At 44.6% G+C, this 18,052-nt stretch overlaps 1 protein-coding gene across 11 annotated transcripts in view; it reads right to left on the minus strand.

Moving 5' to 3' along the window:
* CHST10 (carbohydrate sulfotransferase 10) overlaps positions 1 to 18,045 on the minus strand; it is a 37,111-nt gene extending 19,066 nt beyond the window's left edge. For 7 of the 11 annotated variants that reach the window (XM_006166610.3, XM_006166608.3, XM_006166607.3 and 4 more), the window contains exons 1-2: positions 17,986 to 18,045; positions 13,479 to 13,563 (exon numbers count right to left, since the gene is read on the minus strand). The gene's annotated coding sequence lies outside the window, so the exon portion shown is untranslated. Of the gene's footprint in view, positions 1 to 1,501; positions 1,592 to 9,333; positions 9,354 to 13,478; positions 13,564 to 15,782; positions 15,877 to 17,985 lie in introns of those variants that run through there. The other 4 variants (XM_027767534.1, XM_027767532.1, XM_027767533.1 and 1 more) reach the window with 4 other exon arrangements.
* Between the last annotated feature and the right edge of the window lie 7 nt (positions 18,046 to 18,052).

Genomic DNA, 18,052 nt, shown 5'->3' on the forward strand with positions numbered 1-18,052 from the left:
AGAAAAAAACCCCCTCAAAAAAAAAAAAAAAAAAAAAAAGTGTCATGACATTCCCAACAACTCAATAGATGTAGTTGCCAGAAATGAATGTGACAGGGTCTTGTCAAGTTTCCCCTGAGAAGAGGGGAAAGGGGCAAACTTCCCAGGTGATAGTGAACTGTGGCCTTCTAGAGACATGTAAGGCTGATCTTGCCCCAAGGACTGCAGTCCCAATTCCACACAACATCCACAGATCCCATCCCTGGGGTCGCCATGGGAGCCGCATGGAGAAGCCCCAGCTTCTTGGCCATTTCTAGCTGCTGCAGTGGGTTGGGGAGGGAGGAGAGAGTGCTGAAACAAGTGCCCAACGGGCTGTTGTGATCTGAACAGAGCTGCTGGCTCTGAGCGGCCAGGGGCTGGCAAGCCACCCTCTTCAGGAACAAGCACTGTGGACAAGGGAGCCAAGAAAGGGCAGCTGCCGGGCGGCACCTCACCCACGGACACGCTGATCTACAGAGCCAGCGGGGCGGGTCTCTTGGTGCTGCCCACCCACAGCTGCCTGCTCTGCTGGTACCTCCTAGATGCCCTGGCCATGAGGCGCCCTTGCCCAGCCTCAGGCCAGTTCTAAGGGGATTTCACAGTTTAAGAATTTAATCTGTCCAGGTCAGCTGCAGTTGTGCAGCAGAAACACAATGCCCTGCAACATTAAAGCCACATGGGGAGAATCCGCTTTACATCCTAAGCTTCACTTCTCCCTAGTGTCTCAAGCACCCAGACCAGGCTGTGTCAATGACCCTGACCTACTGCAGGGTCTCTCGCAGGTCCCCACAGAGCCCAGGGGGGCAGCTCTCCAAGGAGCTGCTCCCAGCCACTGGGCTTGCATAACGCAGGGTGTGCATGATCTGCCTTTCCCCATGGACAGCTCTACTCGACCCCACCCTGCTGGTGCCCCCGTTGTCACCCTGTCTCTTCACCATGCTCCATTCCCTGCACTGTACACAGCACAGCCCAAATGCCTTCACTGTATGTTCTCAGAATGTGAGCTCATGCAAAAGTTAGTACACCCAGGACTAGCACAGGACTGGAGCAAAGCAAAATGGTAACTGTCACCTGCTGAGTGACGCCCAGGAAAACCCAGGCGAGCTGAATGTGGTTTAGGGGGCAGCTTGCCCGAACCTCTGAAAGCCCAAAGACAAGTGGGGGAGGGGATGAGCCACAGGTCCCAGCCATTAACCCTGCAGCCACATGCAGCCCACCTTCCAGCATGGCCCTCTGCTGGGACAGATGTACTGAATGTGTATATCCATGCAAGGGAGGCATAGAAAATATAAACTCAAAGATGAGCCAGATTGGTGAGTCTTGCGTTGCCTTCTTTGTAGGAGAGAGGAAAATGGGGGAGTGGATGGACCCACTGCTGAGACAGTAGTTACTGAATGATTCTCTTTGGGAACTGGATGGACCAGCAAGTTACTGCAAGGTCAGGGGTAAAGGGTGAAAGTGCAGAGGGACAAGGCTGTCTTACACAGGTAAAGTTTCTTAGCTCCCTGTAGAAGAATAGGTGTCCTGAGTGCAGAGACCTCTAGTCCTTGTCTCAGGTTGCTTGATGAGATTCCTAGGGAAGGGAACCAGCAGTTAGCGTAATGGCTATGTCACTGGACTCCCACGTAGTCGACCACGGTTCGCGTCCCAGACCCGGTGGCTTAAAACTCACGCCAGGCACATGTGTGTGCGTGCCTAAGATCCCAAGAGGAGAATGGAGAAGAAGGGATTGCGGTGTGACCATCCCCCCTGGGGGGTGATTTCTCGCTTTCTGTCTCTATGTCTCTCTTTGTCTGTCTGGCGAGCCCACGTGCCCTATCGCAAAAAAACTCTCCAAAAAAAAAAAAAGAGATTCCTAGGGAAGAGGTTAAGACAACTGCCTTTCTATTAGAAAGGTTCCTCAGTCACTTAAGGAAATAGCAGAGAGAGCCTTTCTCAGTACATGACAAAGTTAAAGTAACCTGGACTTTATTTTTAAGGCCCCTCAGTGTGTCAGAGTCTTTGAGGTGCATTGGTGAGTGTTAGGGTTTGGAGTAAGACTCAGGAAGTGAAGAAAGGAGTTTATTGAGAGAAAGAGTGCCAAGGAGTCTGAAGTCAAAGGTGCTTCAGCCCACCCCACCAAGGAGACAGATGTCTTTATAATAGGAGGGGTGGAGGGCTGGGAGTCACAAAAATGGCAGGTACTTTTTTTTTTTAGAGTTTTTTTGCAATAGGACACATGCACTCACCCAAGAGACAGAAAGTGAAAAATCACCCCCTGGAGGGGGTAGCCATGCTGCTAACCCTTCTCCATTCTCTTCCTGGGATCTTGGGCATGCATGCACACATACCTGGTGTAAGTTTTAAGCTGCTGGGTCTGAGACTTGAACCACAGTCAACTCTGTGGGGATCCAGCAACATAACCATTATGCCATCTACTGGCTCCAATGGCTGGTAGTTTGATTAGCTTACTTGCCACTGTGATCTTATCAGCCCATCTGTGGGTGTCGGCTGCTGATAAGGGAGGGTCTTGGCCAAGGATTCTGGCCAAAGGTTGCTGCAACCATCTCATTTTCTGATGGGAAATTATCTAAAGGCCATTCAGGGTCTGATCTAACAGCGAATAATTATTTTATATTATTTTGTCTTATACTTCTATGCACATATACACCTACTCCTGTTTGAGGGTTGTATGTTATAAAATACCTAGCTTGGTGGGTATTTTGACAGGGGACCAGGCCATAATCACCGGTTCTGATTGGCTTAGAGCGTGTGTGATTTAGAGAACAGATTCAATAGAAACTATATCCAGCATCCTTTTGGACAAGAAGCATTCTCGAAAATATACAAACACACGGAAACTAAACAACCTACTTCTGAGTAACTTAACTACCAAAGAAATTAAGTCTGAAATTTTACAATTTATGGAAACAAATGATAATGAGTAGACAAGTTTCCATAATCTGTGGGACATCACAAAACAGTCATAAGAAGGAAATCAATAGCAATTAGTGCATATAAGAAAAAGATGGAAAGGTGGCAAATAGATAACCTAACATCATGCCTCAAGGAATTGGAAAAACAAGAACAACAAAAAATAAATGCCAGATGTAAAGAACTAATAAAGATTTGAGCAGAAATAAATGAAATAGAAAATAAACAAACTATAAAGAAATATAAATGAAAGGAAAAGCTGGTTCTTTGAAAAGATTAACAAGATCAACACACCATTAGCTTGACTGACAAAAAGAAAGAAACCAGGTAAATCAAATACGTAATGCAACAGGCAACATTACAACAGATAAAATAGAAATACAAAACATTATTAGAAGATACCATGAGCAACTAACGCCAACAAACAAGAGAACATGGAGGAGATGGACAAATTCCTGGATGCATATAATCTACCAAAATTGAATTGGGAGGACACAGAAAGCCTGAACAGACCCGTAACAAAGCCATAAGATTGAGTCAGTAATGAATAACTTCTCAACAAGGAAAAGCCCAGATCCTGATGGCGTCACATCTGAATTCTACAAAACTTTTAAGGAAGAGTTAACCCCAATTCTACTCAAATTATTTCTGAAGATCCAAAAAGAAGAAAATCTTCCAAATTCATTTTATGAAGCCTCTATCATCCTCATTCTCAAAACAGATAAAGACATGACAAAAAAGGAAAACTACAGACCAATATCTCTGATGAATACAGATGCAAAAATTGCCAACAAAATACTTGCAAATTATATCCAACAATATGTAACAAAGATTATTCATCATGTCCAGGTAGGCTTTATTCCAGTGGTTCAACATACACAAGACAATAAATATAATACACCATATTAATAGAAAGATAAAAACCATATAATAATTTCAATTGATACAGAGAAAGCATTTGATAAAAATACAACATCCCTTCATGATAAAGACTCTCAGCAAGATTGCTATAGAAGGGTCATTTCTCAACACAATAAAAGCCATATATGAAAAGTCTATAGGTAACATTATACTGAATGGAGAATAGCTAAAAGCTTTTCCACTAAAAACTGGTACTAGACAAGGCTGCCCACTTTCTCCAGTGCTTTTTGATATAGTGCTGGCAGTCTCAGCCAATGCAATCAGAAAAGAGAATATAACAGGCATTCAAATAGGCAAAAGAAGAGTTGAAATATCTTTATTTGCAGATCATATGATAATATACTTAGAAGACCCAAAGGTTTCCATGAAAAAACTTCTTGAAATAATAAATCAATACAATAAGGTCTTGGGATACCAAATCAACATTCAAAAATCTATAACACTTCTATATACAAGCAAGGTGAACAAAGTAGACCTGAAGAAAGGAATCCCTTTTACCAAAATCACAAAATGTATAAGATACCTAGGGATAAAACTAACTAAGGAAGTCAAACACCTTTGCAAAGAAAACTATGAAAATAAAAAAAAAAAACTGAAATGGACACACAAAAGTAGAAGGACATCCCATGTTCCTGGATTGGAAGAATTAATATAATCAAAACGGCAATTCTACATATTTAATACAATTCAAATCAAAATACCAGAGGCATTCTTCACAAATCTAGAAAAGACAATCATAGAATTTGTCTGGAACCATAAAAGACCTTGTATTGACAAAGCAATTCTGCACAAGAAGAGTAGAGTGGGCGGCATATCACCCCCTGACCCCAAAATATACTATAAAGCTGTGATAAGCAAAACAGCATGATATTGGTACAAAAACAGACAGGTGGACCAATGGAATAGAGACCTCAGAAATAAACTCCAAAGTTTACAGCCAACTGATTTTTGACAAAGGATACCAGTCAATCCATTGGGAAAAGGAAAACCTCTTTAGCAAATGGTGCTAGAAAAACTGGGTATCCACCATGAAGACGAAACCAAATCCCAATCTTTCACCATTAACAAAAATCAACTCAAAATGGACCAAAGATCTGAACCTAAGACCTCAAACTATAAAACTATTGGTGGAAAACACTGGGGAAACTCTGGGAGACAATGGGGTAGGCAAAGACTTCTTAAATAAGACTCCCAAAGCATGGGCAATATTCCCTAATATAGAAAAGTGGGACTATATCAGATTAAGAAGTTTCTTCATGGCAAAGGACACAGTAATTAGTGTGAATAGACAACCCTCAGAATGGGAGAATATTTTCGCAAAATACACTTCAGATAGGGGACCGATAGCCAGAAAACACAGGGAACTCAAAAAAATTTTTAAAAAAATGACGAACCCAATTAAAAGATGGAAAAATGAGCTGAACAAAAATCTCTTTAAGGAAGACATACGAACCACCATAGAGCATATGAGGAAATGCTCCCTCATCGTTAAGTGAGATGGAGATTAGAACCACTATGAGATACTACCCTATCCCTGTCAGAATGGCAAAGATGAAAAATACAAAAAGTGATGTGTTGATGGGGTTCTGGTGAAAGGGAAGTCTCCTACGCTGTTGGTGGAAATGTAAATTGGTTCAGTCATTGTGGAAAACAATATGGAGGTTCCTCAAAGATCTACAAATTGAACTACCATGATGAATGAAGCAAGTGAGGCTATTCACTATTTACTTAATATATCCTATCTGCACTCTATGGTAGAGATTGAAATATGGGAGGGCATAAAAGTGAGGTAAATAGTTATAGACACTGAAGACAGTGTGAAATGGGAGTGGGGGAAAGAAGGGAAGAGTATAGAGAAGGACAGCATGAGAAAAAATACAGAGGCAATACATTTGTGGGACACGGAAATGGTTTATTGCCTGTTGATGATAACACGTATAGTACTCTCTACTGAACTGGTTTGAGAAGTATTTCATGTTAGGTAAATACTCTTTACAAGACAAATGATGTATAATGATTGAATTTTTAAAAAATAATGAGAATAAAAATAACAATAATCTGAAAAAAAAGAAAGGCTATTTGATGATGATGGAGATAGTAATGTCTAATCAATCTTGACTGAGATGCATGGTAATCATGCTGGAAAAATAAATGTTATACATTATAAAGATATATGTGATTAAATGTAATATAAAAAAATGAAAAAAATCTGTCTGCCTTTCTCTCATTAACCTATTGTCAATGATTTTCAGCAAACCCCCCAGGAGGGAAGGTAAAAGTCCTTCATCTCTGGAACATTAAGTTCATCATGAAAACGTGAACAATAAATAATAAACTAGGTGCCATGGATAATCACAGTGAATCCCACGCTAAACACACACACACACACACACACACACACACACACACATTCTTGTCCTAAGAAGCTTGCAAGTCTCATAGAAAGACCTACATGGACCAACATTTGATCTAAGAAATGGTATGAGAGAGAGAGAGGCACCATCCTGTAAGAGGAAAATCCAAGGGGGTGCGGCCTGAGTGGAGAGATCAGGGACACACAGTTATCTAACGAGGTGAAGGGACAGGGCTCCTGGCCAAGGTGACAGGAAGGCCCATATGGCTGAGTCTCCAGAGCAGAGATGAGGCAGAGCAGGTGCAGGTTGTGGACGGGACATAGGAAATTCGACAAGCAAGGATTAATGAAAAGGGCCTAAGATGAGCCTTACCTAAGGAAGTAAGTAAACTTGCTCAGGTTAAGGGCCCAAGATAAAGCACCCTCTCTCCCAAAGAAGCTTTGATAACAGGAAAAACATGTGTCAGACCTTTTTCTCCTGCCACCTCTGGCAATCACCTGCAGCTGAGAGGCTGAAAGCTGCATTCCTGAGAAAGACCAGCACTACCTCCTCCCCCAACCCCACCTGATCCAGACCAGACCTAAGCTTGCAGAGTTTATCCTTACCCTCCCCCTACATAGAGACCATAAAAAGACCCTCTTCACCGAAAGGCATGTACCTGTGAACCTGCTCAAGACTCACCCAGGGTATTCTTGCTCGGTCTTTCCTGGGCACTCTCGCCCATGCTCTGAGCTCTAATAAACTTCACTTCTGCTCATGCTCACATTTCTGTCTCTGGTAAATTCTTTTACCAAACCTATATACTGGCCCTACTGCCCCACCGTACCACCACACAGGTCAGACGGTCCAGGACCTCACAGAGGTGCTAGGGGATTAAAGTTTTTCCTTGTAAGCAATAGAACCAGTGAAGAGAGTTTTAGATGAAAAGAGAAAGGGCGGTGTCGTGACAGGACTGAAAACCTGAAACTATTTCTCTGGCAGCAGAGTAGAAGATGCCAAGAGCAAATGTCCACTCAGCCATTGTCTAGTGTCAAGGCCATCTTCCTAGGAAGGAGGAGAGAGTATTCTAATTAGACACCAAAAGCCTCCACATCACACCACTGCCTTTGTCTCTAAAAACCAGCAATGACCCAATAAGATCCACAGTATCGTTATGTTGGGTAATAATGAGGAATACTAAAGAGCGATGCGTGCAGTTAGCTGTGCTGTAACATGCTTTGAGGCTGCATGCATCCCACCCCAGACCTCCACCTGGCAGTGTCTGACTCTATGAAGGGCAATGGTTCCCAGCCCTGGCTGTACACGAGAATCATCTGGGTAGCTTTTAAGAAATACAGTAAAGGCCCTGGGCCCCAAGAACACTCCAGTCATTCAAGAGAACACAAATCTCTGGAGGTGGCACTAGGTATGTATTAAAAGCTCTGCACAGGATTCTAATGAGCAGCCAGGACTCAGAACTGCTGGTCCAGGCCCCAAGTCCTTTGCAAATTTAACACCCACATGAATCCCCTGGGGATCTTGTTAAAATGAAGATTTGAGGCATTCCGGCATAATAGCCATTCTCCCACCACCTCCTTCTATTTTAACAAAGAAAATTGGCAGTGAAAGTGCATTTAGTCAACAAGAGTCTATTGATGTTCTGAATTACATGTGTTCTGAATAAACAGCTTGACGAGGTTTAATTAGAATCTAAGACCTTCCATCACTGTCCCCATTTCACTCCTTCCCTGCCTTCCCATCTATAGGTAACTAGACTAGAGAGTTAGGATTGGTCTGACCTTGAGAAAAAAACCTTGATTATGTGCCCCATTTTTTAAACAAAAAGAAAGGCATTCCAATTTCACCCAGCACCAGCTCCTTTAAGCCTGCCCTGTTCTCTACACTATTTCCTTGAACACAGAACTACAGAAATTCTCCCCATGCTTCTGTCCAAGGATGACACCCCCTGTCTGTCTGCAAGGGTACTGGGACCTGCCATGAACAGTCCTTTCTTCAGTGCTCAGCTAAGGGCTGCTGCTCTTCCTGCAGCCTTAAAAAGCCTGAATTTTCTGTAAGGAACTCCCGTTTGTTCAAGGAGCCAAGACAACCCCTAACTTGCCTCTTGCAGCTAACGTGGTAACAAACCAGATACCCTGCCTCCCCTCTGGTCACAGTGCACCGCTCTGAGCAGGACCAGCGGCTCCCCAAAAGGTGGCACACCCATCTGCAGAGCTTTCCTATTCCAGCCCTTAAAAAAGGCCTGGCTATGTCGCTGGATTCCCATGTAGTCCACCGTGGTTCGCGTCCCAGGACCCGGTGGCTTAAACTCACGCCGGGCACATGTGCATGTCCAAGATCCCGAGAGGAGAATGGAGAAGGGATTGTGGAATGGCCATCCCCCCTGGGGGGTGATTTCTCGCTTTCTGTCTCTCTGTCTCTCTCTGTCTGTCTGGCGAGCACATACGCCCTATAGCAAAAACCTCTAAAAAAAAAAAAAAAGCTTTTCAGGATAAGACAAAAACCAGATACCCTGCCTCCCCTCTGGTCACAGTGCACCGCTCTGAGCAGGACCAGCGGCTCCCCAAAAGGTGGCACACCCATCTGCAGAGCTTTCCTATTCCAGCCCTTAAAAAAGGCCTGGCTATGTCGCTGGATTCCCATGTAGTCCACCGTGGTTCGCGTCCCAGGACCCGGTGGCTTAAACTCACGCCGGGCACATGTGCATGTCCAAGATCCCGAGAGGAGAATGGAGAAGGGATTGTGGAATGGCCATCCCCCCTGGGGGGTGATTTCTCGCTTTCTGTCTCTCTGTCTCTCTCTGTCTGTCTGGCGAGCACATACGCCCTATAGCAAAAACCTCTAAAAAAAAAAAAAAGCCTTTCAGGTATAGACAAACTGCAAGATCTGAAACCAAGCAAGAGGGTCAGGCTCTTTAAAAGCCCAGGAGGCAGAGCCTGAAGCTTTATGAGGAAAGCAGGATGGAGGAAGCAAGAGCATGAGTGAACCTCGGAGAAGCCCTAATCTCTTTTCTCCTCCCTCTCTCTGAAAGGAAAGAAAAACAGCACACAATTTACATGCGTGTAATTAGGAACCGATGCCATTACCATCTTCTGATGCAAATCCTCCCTCCCTGCATTTTAAGAAATACCTGTAAATTCCTTTTGCTCTGCTGCCAAAACATCCCACGCCAGCGGCTTTTTCTCCAGCATTTGAGCTGTCTCTGAAAGCACAAAGCCTTTCTTACCCTGTGCTGAAGAGTCTGACTCCCACCTGCCGTGCCCTACTTTTAATATGCACATTTGCTTATTAAAGGTCCGGGAAAAAGTTCTGTCTAAATAAGTCCACTGAACTCTGTTTATAAACAGTTTTTTCCCAAAGGTCCTCATTCACTCAGCCATATTTACCAAGTGCCTGCTCTGAGTGTGAGGCATCCCGGGCCCCGGGGCTACACCACCACCTTCTCCTTGCTCAGGGTGCTTTGCTCTTCCAGAGGTGGACAGGCCCTAAACAAACAGGGATTAATGCACAGGATCACGGCAGGTGAGAGAGGATATGGCAATGATACAGGAAAATACGGATGCAGAAAGTTGGGGTGTGTGGGCCCAGCACACAACGCAGGAACAGCAGCAAACTCGATTCTTTGTCTCACGCTCACAAAGAATGAGAGTTGTGGATACAGAGAAGGAATAGTAAATCGGAGTTGGCTAAGAAAGGTCAGGGTCCCAGGCAGGGAAAGGGTCCTGGAAAACGGGTTGCCCATGAAAACTGAAGCGAGGGTTTGTTTTTAAATCTGTGTCGAAGGGGTTTTGTTTGAGCTTCTTGTTTATACTTAGGATTGTTTAGTCTCTGAGAAGCTGACTTTATGTGACAAGAGAGAAGTGGCTTGAAGAAGGCTGTTATATTGAGAAGTGTCAGCTCATTGACAAGCTTAGTGCTGTTCAAAAGGAGTTTGCAGAGAGTAAAATACCAGGTTCTTTAGGTCTGGATCTCTAAAAGATTTGCCCTAAGATGCAGAATGAAACACTAGAAACACATGGAAAGTAGGAAAAGAGAAGTTTTTAATAGAAAAGTAAAGACTTGGGACCAGCAGTTGGCGTAATGGCTATATCGCTGGACTCCCATGTAGTTGACCACAGTTCGAGTCCTGGACCCAGTGGCTTAAACTCACGCTGGGCGCGAGTGCATGTGTGCCCAAGATCCCGAGAGGAGAGTGGAGGAGAAGGGACTGTGGCGTGGCCATCCCCTCTGGGGGATGATTTCTCGCTTTCTGTCTCTTTGTCTCTCTGTCTTTCTGGCGAGGGCAGGCGCCCTATAGCAAAAACCTCTCCAAAAAAGAAAAAGAAAAAAAAGTAAAGACTTCTAATACGAAGGAAATATACCCCTATGCCTGAAAGACATGTGGTGGGCAGCTGCCAGAGCATGAGGTATTTGTTACTTTTATGCTGGGGACTGGTAATAAATATTTAGCAGGGGAAGGTCTGTCAGAGTCTCTTCTTGTTTGGTTTCCTGGGCTTTTCTTGAGCCTGCTCATCTCTGTCAGGTGAGGAACTTAACTGTGTAATCACACATGCCCAGGATGGTCTTTGAAGGAATTAGCACCCATTTGTGAATGCACTGCCCAGATGCTGACTTCCTGCCCCACCCCAGTGGTGAATTTCTGTGTGCATATCTGGGACTGCAGAAGGAAGACAACAACCTTCCTGGTGCTGAGAGCCAGGTGGGAAGGGTGGGAAGAAGGAATCTTCAAAGAGGGTCCGGTTGCATTTCCTGATGTGTTGGAAGGATCAAGCAAGCTGTAAACAGCTCTGGCTGTAAGAAACCCTCTGTGTGAGCAAGTGCAAGAGCTAATACTCATCTCTAGTGAAAGCAATGACTGATGCTTCTCAAAAGCTTGACCAGAGTGCCTCCATTTTATAAGCTGGCTCTATCTCAATACATATGTGTGTCCATTTCCTATCATAGTGACTCTTCCTCCCTGCCCTATTTACCTACTCACTGGGTCTAATTCCTGTCTCAGCGAGGGCCTCTCAGAGTGAGGGAGCAAACCATGCACACCCCTAGTCTGAGTTCCAGAATTCTGCAAACTACAGGCAAGCCAGTGGTCCCATGCGGAGTGGGCAGGAAGGCCAGGCCAGGATCAGATCAAGGGCCCTTTAGTGAAATGGAAACCCCCGGACCCTCACCCCACTGCAGACATCCCAGGGGTCACTTGTCCAATACAGTGTGAAACTTCTAAAATACACCCAGACACAAAAGGCAGCTTCGCCAAAAAAAAAAAAAAAAAAGATTCTGGACAACACATAAGCAACTGGTGAGCCTGACAGGACCAACGAGGAGAATAAAATTAGACAGCCCAGGGCTGCAGCAATGGCGACACCTCACCATTGACCTCGCTGTACTGTTTGATTTTGAATGACAATGTATTACCCAATGGATGCAATTATTACATTACAACTTAATAAAACAAACTATGGTGTGAAAGAAAAGCAGTCCAGAGCAGTACAAGGTCCATTTAAATCTTAAAAGGCTTCAGTAAAGCATAAGATGGAGTCTTTGGTTATGTCCCAAGCCCATCCAGGTTATTGTCCCAAAAAGACATGCTTCAGTTTACTATAATCAAGCTGTGATGCTGCAACAGGACTTTACAATGGGACCCTCCCTCTTCTTCCCAGTGTTCTTGAGTCGTGATGACAAGAATAAGGTACAGCCAGTCAGTTGCCTGAGTTATTTTAAATGGACCAATGTAAACGCTTGACAGTATGTAACCTCCCTTCTCCTCGTTACATAAACCAGCTTTCTTAGTCACCATTCAGAGGAGCACATGTCTGGGAACCTGGAAGTTTGCTCCTCTGAACAAGCTGTCCTAAGTTCTGACTCAAATAAACCACTTTGATTTTACTTATTTTGCCTCAGTATTCTTTTAGGTTGACAGTCGCATACTAATTTATAACACAGGTAAACTTCTGATACACGGCATGGTCATTTTTAATGCATACTAAGAGTTTCTCTCATTCTAGTTTAGGAGTTTCTATTCTCTCTCATCCTTATAGTTTACTCCCTTAAAGTGATTATCATTCTTTTTTTTTGGAGAGGTTTTTGCTATAGGGCACATGTGCTCACCAGACAGACAGAGACAGAGAGACAGAAAGCGAGAAATTACCCCCCCCCCGGGGGGGATGGCTGTGTCACAATCCATTCTCCATTCTCCTCTCGGGATCTTGGGCACGCACGCACATGTGCCTGGTGTGAGTTTTAAGCCACTGGATTCAGGACTTGAACTGTGGTCGACTACATGGGAGCCCAGCGACATAGCCATTATGCTAACTGCTGGTCCCGATACTGGATACATTCTTAAATGTGCTATGTTATATATCATTTTAATGTGCATTTCTCACTTCATGGGTTTTTTTTTGCTAATGACTTATTACTTGCTGTTTATTTTATATGCATTTTAGACTATGGACATAATGCTAGACAAAAGGCTAATTCAAGCAGTTTTCTTATTTAAGTTCAAAATGGGTCATAAAGCAGCGGAGACAACGTGCAGCATCAACAACGTCTTTGCCTAGGAACAGCTAATGAACATACATACAGTGCAGTGGAAGCTCAAGAGGTTTTGCAGGGGACCAGCAAGTGGCATAGTGGCTAAGGTGCTGGATTCCCACATGGCTGACCATGGTCTGAGTCTCAGATCTAACAGCCTGAAAATCACTCTGGGTACATGTGCATATGTGACCAAAGTCGTGAGAGGAGAATGGAGGAGAAGGGACGGTGGTGTGGCCGTCCCCCCATGGGGTGATTTCTCACTTTCCCTCTTTTTGTGTCTCTCTGTCTCTCCCTCTCTCTATGGTTAAGACATTCTTATAAGTAATAACAACAAAATATGGTGAACACCTATACAGGCCTCACTGAATGCTGGGCACGGGTTTTAGCAGATATGAATTCACTCATCTCAGCCTAATGACAGATATTATTATTACATTTAGGGGCATGTATGTATATATATATATATAAACACACACACACACATACACGAGAGAGACTTCAAAAAGTTCATGGAAAATGGAATTAAAGTACAAGTTTATTTTGATGCAAAAAATAAAGTATTGATCATGTTTAAGTTTTAATGCTTTATTACTCTTGTTGATTATATTATGCATTTTCTTTGAGCCTTCTGAAGATCCCTCACACTCCTCCTCAAGAGTTTTAAATTCCTTAAAATCTCTATACAAGCAAGAAAGGAACCTGTAAGAACATGGGACGGCGTGAATCTCAAATAACTGGTGAGCTCACCTTCTCCTCATGTACTTTCTGAGGCCTGGGGATCCCATTCCCTTGCAGTGTTGCCCCTGCCCCAAGTTCCTGGTTCCTTTAGTCACTGTACAGGATAAAACAAAACAATGAACATTAAAAACCAGAGAATCGACTTACGTTAACACAACTTGGTTTATACTTTGGAAATGGTTAATACTTGCGACCGTATTTGCATACTAGGACAGCCTCTGTTCCTGCAGTTTCACCCTTTGCCTCACCTTTCGGTACCGTGTGGGTCCGATCCAGCTCCCCAAGAGTCTCACTTAGAAACCACTGTTTCACCACTGGCCCATTCATTTCCCCATCTTCCTCTCCTATGAAGAGTATATAAAGGGCCTTCAAAAGCTCATGTTAAACTGGTATTAAAGTACAAGTTTATAGGACCAGCAGTTAGCGTAATGGCTATGTCGCTGGACTCCCACGTAGTCGATCGCGGTTCGTGTCCTGGACCCGGTGGCTTAAAACTGATGCTGGGCGCGTGTGCGTGCGTGCCCAGGATCCTGAGAGGAGAATGGAGGAGAAGGGATTGAGGCGTGGCCATCCCCTCTGGGGGGTGATTTCTCGCTTTCTATCTCTATGTCTCTCTCTGTCTGTCTGGCGAGCGCACGCGCCCTGTAGCGAAAACCTCTCCAAAAAAAAAAAAAAGTACAAGTTTATTACGGTGCAAAAAAATTTTTAAAAGATGTATTTTCCCACAATATGCATCCTCTAAGAACTTTCTGAAGACCCCAGGTATAAGCCCCAACCACCTGGCACCTCGAGTTCATGTTTTCTATGGCTTCCACATATATATTAGGTTGTTGGGAAAGTCGTGACATATTTTTCTGGGTTTTTTTTTTTTTTTTTTTTTTGGAGAGGTTTTTGCTATAGGGCGCATGCACTCGCCAGCCAGAGAGAGACAGAGACAGAAAGCGAGAAATCACCCCCCAGGGGGGATGGCCTTCTCCTCCATTCCTCCTCGCAATCCCTTCTCCTCTTGGGATTTTGGGCACGCACGCACACGCACCCGGCGTGAGTTTTAAGCCACCGGGTCCGGGACTCAAACTGCGGTCGACTACATGGGAGTCCAGTGACATAGCCATTATGCTAACTGCTGGTTCCTGTTTTTTTTAAGAGGTTTTTGCCTTAGGGGGTGTGCACTCACAGGACAAAGACAGACAGATACAGTGAGAGGGAATGAGGGAATGTGAGAAGTCACCCTCCAGGGGATGGATACACTGCAATCCCTCCTCCTCCATTCTCCTCCTGGGATCTTGGGCATGCACACACACAGGCCCGGCATGAGTTTGAAGCCAATGGGTCCAGGACTCAAACAATGGTCGACCGTGTGGGAATCCAGTGTAGTAACCGCTATGCCATGTGCTGGCCCCTTTTCTGTGTTTTTCCTATGCAAAAATGAGTCATGACTTTCCCGATGACCTAATATATATATACTTTAAATATGATTTTTATGCCTTTTCTCCTATTAATCTGCCAACGGTCAGTGATTTCTTTTTTTTTTTTTTTTTTTAGCAAACCTCAAAGGGAAGGGAAAATGCCTTCTCCCCGCACATTATTTAAGAAAATTCTGTACAACGAATTTCTTATCAAAGTGGCTTGTATTTGAATTTCTTATTAAATGAATTAATATTCCAAATGCACCAGAGCTAGCTGTTTAAAAGACTTTTCCTGGGGCCAGCAGGTGGCATGGTGGGTAAGGCATTGGACTCCTACATGACCAATCTCTGTTCAAGTCCTGGACCCAGTGGTTTGAAAATCACACCAGGCCTGTGCACATGCATGCCTCAAATCCTCAGAGAATAGAGGAGGAGGGATTGTGGTGTGGCCATGCCCTGGGAGATAATTTCTCACTTTCCCTCTCTCTGTTTCCTTCAGGCAAGTGCACATGCCCTGTGCCAAAAAATAATAATACAAGTTTTTAAAACTTAAAAAACATACAAATGAAACTTTTGCCTGGGGCCAGTTGTGGCCTGGTGTTTAAGTCTGTTGGCTCCCACATGGCTGACTATGTAGTTCAAGTCCTGGGCTCAGAGGCTTGAGAAACATGACAGGGGTGTGTGCATGGGTGCCCAAAATCCTGAAAGAAGAGATGGAGAAGTGATTACAATGTGACCATTTTCCATGAAGGGTAGGGAAGAGCTAGCTTCTCTCCTCCTCTCTCTCTTTCTCTCTCTGGCAAGTACACATGCCCTCCTGAGTTGGGGGTGGGGATTATTCCATGTAACTTAGTTTGAAAAATGACATATATGTGTAGCAAAAAAAAAAAATCAAATCAAATTATACCTGCTTTACATATCTGGGGTAGATAATGCATTCATAATAAAAACATCTATTCTTTAGACGCAAGATGTTCTTTGGATTTTGAGTGTCTTCAAGCTTCGGCACCTGGCAAATTCCAACCAGCTATCACATATCGAATGAGTAACTGAAAATAAGCCAAACTCACAGAATTATGAAGACTGCTGATTTAATAGACTTAGCTGGCAAAATAAACATATAACTGATTTAACATACAATCCAGCCTGGAACACATTTTAACATCCACTATCCCGTGCAGCCTGGGACACACGTGGCACCTACTAGCTGTGCTACTCCATAAACGCAACACAAAATTAAAAGCAATTCCTCGCTACCTGGCTTGAAAGATTAAGCTGTACCTACTTGTATCCAGTTTGTCAGCCCCGGATAAGGAGAAAAATGGACTTTCTTGGTTTCTGCAATCTTTAAGGTCCTGCATTCATCTCTCCTTTCCTTTCTATTGCTGACTCTCTCCCACATTTTTACTGTATAACCTTCCCGAGCACTTGGAAAATGATCTGAATATAGCTGCAAAATTGTCCAGGGATATTTACAAATTCTTTCCTCTCTCTATTACTCCAATTTTCCTTTCGGGGAAGTGTAGAGGCAAAGGAATTTTCCCTTCCCCTTTGAAGGTTCTCTGAAAATCCCTGATGACAGGCAAATTAATCAAAGAAAAGGCATACACATTTTGTTGGAATGTACACGTGTGTATAGGGGAGCCACAGAAAATATGAACTCAAAGAGGGGACACAGGTTGAGGCTGATCAACCCTTCCTCATAGGAGAGAGGAAACTGGGGTAAGGTTGGGGCTGATGCTGAGACAGTGTTAGTAAGTGATTCTCTTTGGGAGCTGGATGGGACCAAGACATGACCCAAAGGTGATGCAAAAAAGAAACCAGGCAGGAACAAAGGCTGTTGTTTCTGCACACAAAGTTTCCTACACAGTCCCTGCGAGTCAGCCTGGGCATGATGACTTTCAGCCTCTCTCCATGGTTAATCTTTCCTGGTTATTTGATGAGATTTCTACCTAGGGAGTTTCAAACAACTGCATTTCTATTGGAAATACACCTCCTCAGTGGGGCAAGTGCATTCCAGAGAGCCCCTCCATCTGCTGCAATGAAGGGGGAACAAGACAAGGTGAAGGGGACCTTGATTTTGAGGCAGTTCCTATAAATTCAGCATGTCCACTTCCCAGGCCTTGGGGTATTTTTTTATAAGCCACAAAAGAAGAAAAGGTATTTCTTTCAGATCCTTTTCTTCAGGGCAGGGTCAAGAACAAAGATGGAAAGCTTTTTCTTCCTATCTTGAAATTCCAATTCTGAGCCAAAACAATGTCCTAATTATAAGGGGGGAGGGGGCTGGTATCTTTTCTCTCTTTGTCTTTTCTTTTTTCTTCAGGCAGAGAAGAGAGAAGTAGGTGGCTGGTGATCAGCAAGCTGGGGCTTTAACTCAGCTGCTTAATTTTAGGGTGTTCTGAGACATTTCTCACTCTGGCTGTTAAAACTGACCAATGCAATAACCCAGCTCTTCGTGGCCCAAAGCCCCAAGCATGCAGTGTTTCAGACAAAAAACCTTTTATGACAGTCTGCTGCTTAGCTAACCAGAACCTGGCGGCGCTGCGTTCTGACCACTGACTGCCCAGCCCTTTCCTGCCTTTAGCAGACTTGGAAAACAAAAATGACAGCTTTTGGAAAACCTGGTTCATCTCCCCAGCCAGAAGTGCAGAAGTGTACGCCTCAAGCTCTAACTTCGGACAGGCCTCTCCACCGAGAAGCAGAGGCCGAGCGAGTGCGAGGCTAACCCTCCCTTCCCTCGCGCCCACCAGAGCCTGCTCCACCGCGCACATGTTCCTCCGGCCCTGCCCTCTGTGCACGCTCTTGGGATCCAAGTGGAACGTTTTCCTCCTCTCCCCCAACCCCCTCCGATTACAGATGCAAATTCTCCGCCAGGGATGAAAAGAAGTCTAGGTCGCCCGGGTACCAGGATTGCGCCCATCGCAGCATCCTGCACAAGGACGCAGCCTCGTTGCATAATTAACGTGAGAAGGCGCTTCCGTTCATCCCGCGACCACGGAGGTCCTCGAGCGGCCTGAGCCCACCGGAATGTTCCACGCCAGAAAAAAACCGGCTCGCCCTTTCTTCTCTCCACCCGGGTGGGGTGCGGTGCGGGGGCCACCGAAACTCACCCGCCCTGAGGGTCTCGGAGCTCACCGTGCCCGCAGCCGGCGCTCCCCAGGGGCCTCGGCCTCCCCC

This window comes from Tupaia chinensis, unplaced genomic scaffold (genome assembly GCF_000334495.1).
Source record: "Tupaia chinensis unplaced genomic scaffold, TupChi_1.0 Scaffold144276_1, whole genome shotgun sequence".
Taxonomy (NCBI): Eukaryota; Metazoa; Chordata; class Mammalia; order Scandentia; family Tupaiidae; genus Tupaia; species Tupaia belangeri.